Source organism: Tupaia chinensis, unplaced genomic scaffold (genome assembly GCF_000334495.1).
Source record: "Tupaia chinensis unplaced genomic scaffold, TupChi_1.0 Scaffold000126_2, whole genome shotgun sequence".
Classification (NCBI taxonomy): Eukaryota; Metazoa; Chordata; class Mammalia; order Scandentia; family Tupaiidae; genus Tupaia; species Tupaia belangeri.
This window is the reverse complement of record NW_006159594.1, coordinates 890,745-899,005: the sequence shown is the minus strand read 5'-3', so window position 1 is coordinate 899,005 and position 8,261 is coordinate 890,745. Positions and strand designations below refer to the sequence as shown.

General features: G+C 40.5%; 1 pseudogene; it reads right to left on the bottom strand.

The window, feature by feature from the left end:
• Positions 1-1,414: 1,414 nt before the first annotated feature.
• On the bottom strand, positions 1,415-2,723 carry LOC102481905 (up-regulated during skeletal muscle growth protein 5 pseudogene; annotated as a pseudogene).
• Positions 2,724-8,261: the final 5,538 nt, after the last annotated feature.

Here is an 8,261-nt window from a genome sequence, read left to right as displayed (position 1 = left end):
TGTGTGTGTGTGTGTGTGTGTGTGTGTGTGTGTGTCCTTCAAGTCGCCAGGTCTGGGACCCGAACCATGCAGTTGGTCAAGATGGAGGCTCAGCCTCCTTAGCTACTATGCCACCTGCTGGCCTGAAAACTATAATCTTTTCTCTCTCATGAGCATATACACAAAAATCTTTTTTTTGGGGGGGAGAGATTTTTTTCTTTATGGTACATGAACTCACCAGAGACACAGAGAGAAAGTAAGCCATGCTCCAGTGGGGTGGGGAGGCGAAGGGGAAGGCTACACTGCAATACCTTCTCCATTCTCTTCTCAGGATTTTGGGTATACAGACACACATGTCCAGTGTGAGTTTCAAGCCACTGGGTCCAGGACTTGAACCATGGTTTACCATGTGGAAATCCAGAGTCTCAAAAATAGTACTACTTGCTGGCCCCAGACATGAAAATCTTTAACAAAGTATTGGGCTGGCCCCATTGCACAGTGGTTAATCCTTGTGCATAGGGAGCCGGGTCTTAAGTGACCTACTGCGGTTTGAATCTCAAATGCTGGTGGCTTGAAAAACATGCCAGGTACTGTGTGTGTATGTCTAAAATCCTGATGGGATGAAGAAATGGAGAAAAATGATTGCAGTGTGGCCATACTTTATAGGGGAGTGCCTTATCTTTCTCTCCCTCTCTCTCTCTCTCTCAAGAGTGCTCATGTCCTCTGACAATGAAAATATTAATAGCCTGAACACAGCAATACATAAAAATGATAATATATTGTAACCCTGGAATGCAAATTTGGTCTAACAATGTACATCAATCAACGTAATTCTCTTATTAATAGAATAAATTCAACATCTATTCATTTAATACAGTAGGTGCCAGGGCCTGCTCAGCAGAACGTTTTTCTGAGTGGGAGTGCTGTTGATTAGAAATATAAAAACAAATGCACAAAAACATTCAAATATAAAAAAGTGAGGATTGGGTGGGCCCGACGACTTCTCTCATGGATAAAGTCATGACCCTGAACCAGCCTTGGGTTTATTCTTTAAAAGGGTAGAAAATGGGAGAAGAAGAAATGGAAAGCAAAGCCAATTGTTTTGGGGTGTTAATTGTCTGAAGATGCAAAAGCAACTGGCACCATGTAGTTTCTTTGATCTTTTGGGGCAAAATCTGAGAAACACATGTGACTTCCTATAGCACAATGCTGCTCTGCAGTTTGGACAGCAGGTAGCTAGTGTATTTGCATGCAAATTATTTTCATTGCTATGCAAACAAAGCTCACAGACCTGTTTCTGCATGTGCCTAAAGGTGATGTTTGCTCAGAGTGGCTGCTCTCCATAACTAGGAATAGAGGAAACTTTTTATCCTGAAATGGAGTGTCTGCAAAAAGCCTACAGTGAGCATCATAGTTAATTATGAAAAACTGAACTCTACTTCTCAAACTAGTAACAAGGGAAGGAACAGGAACAGTCCTCCCACTTCTTATTCTTTTTTTCCCCATAGGATGTGTGCACTCTTTGGAGAGAGACAGATAGACACAGAGAGGGAAAGTGAAAAATCACCACCCAGGGAAGATGGCCACACTGCAATCTCTTTCTGGATTTTGGGTACACATGCACATGTGCCTGGTGTGAGTTTCAAGCCATTGGGTCTGGGAGTTGAGCTGTGGTCAACTACGTGTGAGTCCAGTGCCTTAACGACCACACCACGTGCTGTCCCAGTCCTCCCACTTTATTCCAAAAATTTCTAGGGGTCTGAGCCCTTGGAATAAGACAAAAAAGAAATAGATTGCTGTAGGGCACTGCATACATAAGACATCTTGAGCTATCCGCCATCTTGAGCTATCCACCATCTTGGAAACCATTAGGTTTCACTTCCTCATTGAGCAAACTGTTTCTCAGAAATTTTGTGACCAACTGTTCTCCCCATGGGGCGGATGAGTTTCTAGGCAATGGGAAAGATCCACACACACCAATGATTGGTTCATGGTGTTCTATCTCATTTGCATTTCGGGCAACCAATCAATGCCCACCAGCCAGTATATAACTCAACATTCTTTCTCAATAAAGAAGACTTGAAGACTTGATCAGCAAGCACCTTGTTTCGTCTCCACTCTATGCGTCTGTGTGTTTGTCCCATCTCTCACTCCTTCCCCCAGGAAACCTGTTCAAATGTCCCCCGGGTCAGGACAGATTGCATACATTTTTTTCCCCCAGGTTCATAATTTATTGTACACACTGAATATCACATTATGAGCTGACATTAACTTCTTCGGGCATGGGAACTTAGATGAGGTATGGACGTTTGACTCCGTTTGTATTGCTTTCATAGCTGGAGTTTCCTTAGATCTTTTTTTTTCTTTTTTGGAGAGGTTTTTGCTAGAGGTTTTCGTGTGCTAGCTAGAAAGACAGTTCTCCCACAGGAGATGGTCTTGCCACAATCCCTTCTCCTCCATTCTCCTCTCAGGATCTTGGGCACGCATGCACACGTGCCCGGTGTGAGTTTAATGCACTGGGTCTGGGACTTGAATCACAGATGACTACATGGGAGTCCAGCGACATAGCCCTTATGCCAACTGCTGGTCCCTCCTAAGATCTTAACTTGAAAAATAAGATTGTCAAAACAGTGCCTTTACATGTGGCCAGTACACAATTCATTCTTCTACCTGTGAGTATAAGAGTCAAAGTACTTTTTAATACCAGTGAACTGGAACTGGGCATCAACTTCTGGACCTGCCATGATTTCAATTTTCTTGCAAAGCCACCAAATCCACAGATGGTATCCTTCAATGTATGCAGCCACCCCTCAGCCCTGGCACACAAAATTTAAAGGAAGAAATAAAACTATCATTGTTCACAGACAACATGGTTGTGTACATAGAAAATTTTAAGGAAGACATAAAAAAATTCTATTAGAATTATTATGCAAACTTAGCAAATATGTGTGAGAATTGGACACTGAAACCTACAAAACATTACTGAGAAAAAAAATGACCTGATAAAATGGAGAGATATACCATCTTTATGGATTATAAGACTCTATGTTGTCCTGAGGTCAATTATTTCCAAACCTAAAAATTAACTTGAGATCAATCATAGACCTACATTTGAAAGCTAAAACTATAAATATTCTATAAGAAAGCATAAAAGAAAACCTTGGTAGTTGACAAAGATTTCTTAGCTAGGACACAATAAACACCAATTATAAGAAAGAAAATGAAATAAATAGGAATACGTCAACACTAAAAACCTGCTCTTTGAAAGGTGCTATTAAAAATTAAAAGGCAAGCCAGGGCCAGCTAGTGGTGTGGTGGTTAGGGTGGCTGGATCTCACATGACTAACTTTGCAGTTCAGAACTCAGTGGCTTGAAAAATGTGCTGGGTGCATGCTCCCTTTGGCAAGAAAATACAATGCTATAACTTTGATTATGTTGTTGTTAGTGTTATACAGGTGAACTGGCTATATTACAACTAAATAATTTCTGCCATAGTACCATGTAAAAGGTCACTCATTCATTCAACATTCATTTAGTTCACCCAACATTTGTTGAGTGCCATTATATACCTGGCACGATTCTAGAAAGTAGAGATGCATGTAAATCAATATTTATCCCCAATGGAGCCTATATCCTGAAATTATATTTAATATCAAACATTCTAAGAAATCATCTTGTAATGAATGAAAAAGTGCGTTGGGTGGGGAGTATGCTATCAGTTGTCCTAGTTAGTCTACCTTTTAAAAAGATACCTATTTACGTATAAATATTGGTCTTCCATAATTTTTCTTTTGTTAATTTCTTAGCACTGTGTTAATCACTCTGGGATATTAAAAAGAAAAAGCCTCAGAGGAATTAGTAGTCTTGATATGGAGAAAGTACATACACATGACATGTTTAAAGTACACTGCTTTTTTTTTTTTTTTTTTTTAAAGATTTTTGCAGTAGGGTGCAGGCACCTGCCAGAGAGAGAGACAGAGAGAAGCGGTGAGAGAAAAAATGAGGACTCACCTCCCAGGGGATGGCCACACTACAGCCTCTTCTCCTCCATTCTCCTCCTGGGATTTTTTTGCCACCCAGGCACATGCACCTGATGTGGTTTTCAAGGTGCCAGGTCTGGGACTACGTGGTCGATGACATGGGAGTCCAGCACCTTTACCACCACACCAATCAGAGTGGTGGTACAAAAGGCCCCAAAGTACACTACTTTTAAAGAGATTATATAATGAAGTTTCAGATAATAAAATACACACTGTGAGGACAAAATGAATGTGGAGTAGTACAGTAAGGGGAAAGAGGAGAGTGCATGAGTTTTTGATGGATATTTTCTGTCATAAGAGGGAAATTCATAGCAATTAGTGCACATAAGAAAAGGATGGAAAGATGGCAGAAAGATAACTTATCATCATGCCTCAGAGAACTGGAACAACAACAACAAACAAACCCCCAAAATGCCAGGTGAAAAGAAATAATAAAGGTTCAAGCAGAAATAAATGAAATAGGAAATAAACGAACCATACAGGAAATAAATGAAAGCAAAAGCTGGTTCTTTGGTCCCTTCTTTTTTATTTTTTAATTGCCAGAGGGCCTGTGCATGAGACAAAGAGGGAGAGTGAGAGAGAGAAGTTGAGAGGGAGAAAGCATACTGCAACAGGGTGTAGTCACGCTACAATCCCTTCTCATTCATTTTTTCCATCTTGTTGGGATTTGGGGCACATAGGCACATACCCCCAGTGTATTTTTTAAGCTTTTGGGGCTGGGATTTGAAACCCTTAACTACTAAACTATGGGGCCAGCCCTCAAAACATGTTTTTGATGATAATAAGATGGCTAAATATTAATAATTTAGTAAAAATATTTATAATTCTGGGAAAGAAGCAGAATACAAAACTGTAAGTACATTATGATGTTAATTTTGTGAAAATAAAAAAATGCATATCTTAGAAAAAAAGCCCAGAAAAAAATACATGAAATATTTTATGGTGGTTATCTCTTGTTGATGATATTATCAGTGATTTGTATTTCCATTTGTATGTTTTTCTGTAATTTTAACATTTCTTGTAATGATTATATATTCTGTGTACCCTCCTAGATAACATTTGTATTAGTTTACTTGGGCTGCCATACAAAATACCACACATTGGGTAACTTAACCAACAAAAATTTGTTTTTTCACAGTTCTGGAGGCTGGAAGTCCATAATCAAGGTATTAGCAGACTCGATTTCTCCTGTGGCCTCTTTCCTTGGCTTACGGATGGCTACTTTTCACAGTATTTTCACATAGTTGTTGTTCTATCCACACATAATTCAGGTGTTTCCTTTGTGTCTAAATTACCTCATATAAGAACACAGATTGTTTCGGGTTAGGGCTCGCCCTAAAAATAAAAACAAACAAATCAAACAACCTGTTTTTAACTTAATCACCTATTTACAGATATTATCTTTAATACAGTTGCATTCTGAGGTGCTGGGGATTAGGACTTCAACATAATTTAAATTTGGGGGAGATAATTCAGCCTGTAGGTTATTGTAGAAAGATCTTAATTGACAGATCTAGAGTCAGGCAACACTTCATTCCATAACATAGAATAAGTGTTCCTCTATATGTTATTTTTTAAAAAAATAATTACTTATTTATTTTTAAAAATTTGACCATAGAGGGACAGAGTGAGAGAGAGGAGAAAGAGAGAGTGAGAGAAAGAGAGAGAGAGAGAGAGAGAAGGAAAGTGAGAAAGCAAGTTGCAAGGTCTGGGACTCGAACCATGGTCAGCCATGTGGGAGTTCAGTGCCCTTACACCATGCCACCTGCTGGCCCCTCTATGTATTTTTTTTTAATTTTATTTATTTTTTTGCTATAGGGCATGTGCACTTGCCAGACAGACAGAGAAAGACAGAGAGACAGAAAGCAAGAAATCACCCCCCAGGAGGGATGGTAATGCCGCAATCCCTTCTCCTTCATTCTCCTCTCAGGATCTTGGGCATGCATGCACACACGCCCAGTGTCAGTTTAAGCCACCAGGTCTGGGACTCGAACCGCGGTCAACTATGTGGGATTCCAGCGACACTGCTGGTCCCGCTATATATTATATTAAAAATTAATTATTTTTTCCCCTATAGGGCATGTGCACTCTCCAGAGACAGACAGAGACAGAGAGAAGGAAAGTAAGAAATCAACCTTAGGTGGACTGGCCATGCCACAGTCCCTTCTCCTCCAGTCTCCTCTCAGGATTTTGGACAGACACACGCACATAACCAGTGTCATTTTCAGCCGCAGGGTCCAGGCCTCAAACTGCAAAACTGGCTATGTGGTAATCCAGTTCCTTAATCACAATACTATCTGCTTGTCCCATCCTATAAGCTATTCTTCAGCAATTTGCATGTTATCAGTAATAGAGAAATAAAAACCAGAGCAAATCTGATTAGAATAGAAAGACATGGTGGCTAGCAATAAGGGAATAAGTGAAATAACAATGATATCTTAATTCTCATTATTATCATCTTTTTTTTGGGGGGGAGATATTTTTGCTATAGGGCATGTGCGCTTGCCAGGGAGACAGTGAGAGGCAAACAGACAGAAAGTGAGAAATTAGGGACCAGCAGGTGGCGTGGTGGTTAAGGCGCTGGGCCCTCCCACATGGCTGACCAGGGTTCGAGTCCTGAATCTGGTGGTTTGCTTTCTCACTTCCTCTCTCTCTCACTCTCAACCTCTGTCTCTCTGGTCAAATTAAAAAAAAAAAAAAGAAAGTGAGAAATTATCCCCTAGGGAGGATGGCCATGCCACAATCTCTTCTTTGTTTTCCTTTCAGAATTTTGGCACCTGGAGTGAATTTCAAGCCCCTGAATTTAGAACTTGAACCTAGTTGACCATGTGGAACCTCAACCACTACACCATCTGCTGTCCCCTTATTGTCATTATTTTAAAAACTTTTAAAATTTATTTCATGACGGAGAGCGAGAGGGAGAGAGAGACAGAGAGATAGATACTCTTGACAGAGTCCTGCTACACTAAGATCTTCTTGTCCCAGCCTCCTAGCCAGCCAGGATCATATGCACTCTTCAGCATGCCTGGTATATTCTGGTTGGTCCCAGATCCAAACCCTGGCCTACCATGGGGCTCTGACATCCTGCAGAGTATCACTGCAACTGGGTCGATACCTTAGTTATTGATTGTTCTTTGTGTGCTGGCCATTGCGCTAAATTGTATTCATTATCCCACTAAATCATTGATGGAAATATTAATGTAATATAGCACCAAGTTTGGAAAAACGTTGAATCCTGTCAAACTGTGGATTTTGGGTTTTATTATGCAGACATGAGAAATAATTTGAAGATAGGAAATGAGACAAGCAAGAGTATTTTAGGAAGATTAGTCTGGTAATGGAATGGAATAGGGCTTGGGGCCAGCAGATGGCCTACTGGTTATGTTGCTAGACTCCCACATGGCCATCCACTGTTTGAGTCCTGGACCTGGTGGCTTGAAAATAATGCCAGGCATGTGTGGGGGTGTGCCCAAGATCCTGGGAGAATGGAGGAGAAGGGACTGTGGTGTGGCTATCATGCCTGGACAGTGATTTCTCACTTTCCTTCTCACTGTCTTTGTCTTCTCTCTCTCTCCAGCGAGTGCACATGTCCTAAGGCCAAAACTTGTAAAACAAACAAGACAAAACAAAATCTTTATCTGTAAAGGGCCAGAGAATAAGTATTTTGGTCTATGCGATCTTCGTCGCAACTACCAAACTCGATCATTGTAATGTGAAAGAAGTGACTGACAATATGACATGTAGGTTAATGAGCGTGGTAGTGTTCCAGTGAAATACGTTCATGAATAGATGGTGGGCTAGATTTGGCCCATTGGCCATAATTTGCTGACCTATAAAATAGACCATATGGAGAAGACAGTAGCGGATAGAAACTGGTGGTTCAAGACCAGTTAGAAAGAGAATATGACAATAATTCACTCTGTACTGAGGAGGACCTGAATTAAACTGGGCCAAAGTGATGGAAAAAGACAGATATTGGAAACCATTTAAGAAAAAAAAAATTGCTGACTAGGTGACTGATTATGGAACTTGAAGTGAGAAGACAAAAATATTGGGGAATTTTGAGCAGGGAAGTCAGGAAGACAGCAGTGTTACGAATATTGAGGACCTGGTTATTTGCCTGGTTGCTCTCAAATCCTTTTCTGCTCTTATCTGTTTTGTTTTGTATTACATAGAATTACATCCCCAGGTTCCCTTGCCTGCTGGTTTCTATAGGCTCTGGCAATGGAAGTTACCAGTGTG